This window comes from Dipodomys ordii, unplaced genomic scaffold (assembly GCF_000151885.1).
Source record: "Dipodomys ordii isolate 6190 unplaced genomic scaffold, Dord_2.0 Scaffold113, whole genome shotgun sequence".
NCBI classification, from domain to species: domain Eukaryota; kingdom Metazoa; phylum Chordata; class Mammalia; order Rodentia; family Heteromyidae; genus Dipodomys; species Dipodomys ordii.
In genome coordinates this window covers 4,850,853-4,852,273 of record NW_012267329.1, presented here as the reverse complement: position 1 = coordinate 4,852,273, position 1,421 = coordinate 4,850,853, and the positions used below count along the sequence as shown (strand labels likewise).

The 1,421-nt window shown below is 48.1% G+C and overlaps 1 pseudogene; it reads right to left on the bottom strand.

The window, feature by feature from the left end:
• Positions 1-1,421, bottom strand: part of LOC105995014 — a 13,384-nt pseudogene that overhangs the window by 1,863 nt on the left and 10,100 nt on the right.

Genomic DNA, 1,421 nt, shown 5'->3' with positions numbered 1-1,421 from the left:
CTTTACAATTTTGGAGGAGGGCACAGCAGGGAGGATTGGGGGCCGGAGAGGGGGAGGATGGGAAGGGATGGGAAGGGGAAACAAAAAAGATGGCTACAATGCTTGATGAGAAATGTACTCATTATCTTGCCCATGTAATTGTAACCCCTCTGTACAGTATTTTCACAATTAAAAAAAAAAAGACTTAGGCTGAGGGATGAGAAGCCTCCCCACAACTGTCATTTTTGTACTACCTATTAAAGTCTCCACTTTAATGCTTCCCCACCCCCACTCCACTCATTCGCTGGAATATTAAACCTTCTGGGAAGCCATCAGCAACCTTGCAGACCACATGGCAGCACTCCCATATGTGGAAGGAGTGAAGAACCCTGAAGTCAACTCCACATAATGAAGGCTGGAATTCTGTGCACACACTGAACTCTCAAATGGACTGTTCTAGAAGGACATCTGAGACTTGCATGTCAGGACAGACCCGACTTTCTATAACTCAGGCAGTGTCATGTACTACACAAGTGGAAAGAACAGAACTCTCTTACTTACAAGAATGGATAATATGAACCTAAATTCTCTACTAATTTCCCTGCTAATTCCTTTAAAATACATACATTTCATCAGTTTAAAAAAATAATAAAACAGGCAGACCATGTGTTTCCAAAATGCCGGCATCGATAGATGTGGACACCCCAGGTGTCACCAACAGTGATGCAGGCCAGAAGCCCTTTGAAGTAACAACGTAGAATGCAGTAACCAGGCGGGCCTGGGATATTGTGGTAGATAACTGTGCCATCTGCAGGAACCATATTATGGATCTTTCAGGCCTTTCAATTCCATTGAATTTCTTGCTGGCTCAAAACACAGCAGTGTGCCTTTTGGACAACAGAGAGTGGGAATTCCAAAAGTATGGCCACTAGAAAAAGGATTCTTCCGATTATCGGGAAGATGGCGGAGGGGAAGCTGGAATCTGAACAAGCTCTCGCATAGAAAGCAGTTTTAGAGTTCCAGTGAACAGACCTAAGCCAGAGAATCACACCAAGTGTGCCATCACAGAACAGAGAGTTAGACAAGAGAGGGAAGCCAAGGCAAAAAGACACATCTGAGGGCTTGCCAGCAGCCGCAGCTGCGGCAGGGTTGCAAGCGGCGGAGAACGCAGCCGGGGCCATACCTGAGCGCTCACACAGAGAGTTCGGGATGAAGGAGCCAGACGCAGCGGGCGAGCTGATTCTACTCAACACCAGCAAGAACCAACAAAGAGCGGACATCTTCATCCTGCAGCTTGCAGACCAGAGACGACCCAGGATCCAAGACTCGGCCTGAGTAGAAGCCCGACATCCTCACTCCTTCTCAGGGAGCAGAGGAGGGAAGGCCACCCCTCCCCCCCAGCACCGGTGATCTCCATCTTGGATACCGACAAAGCTCGGAGG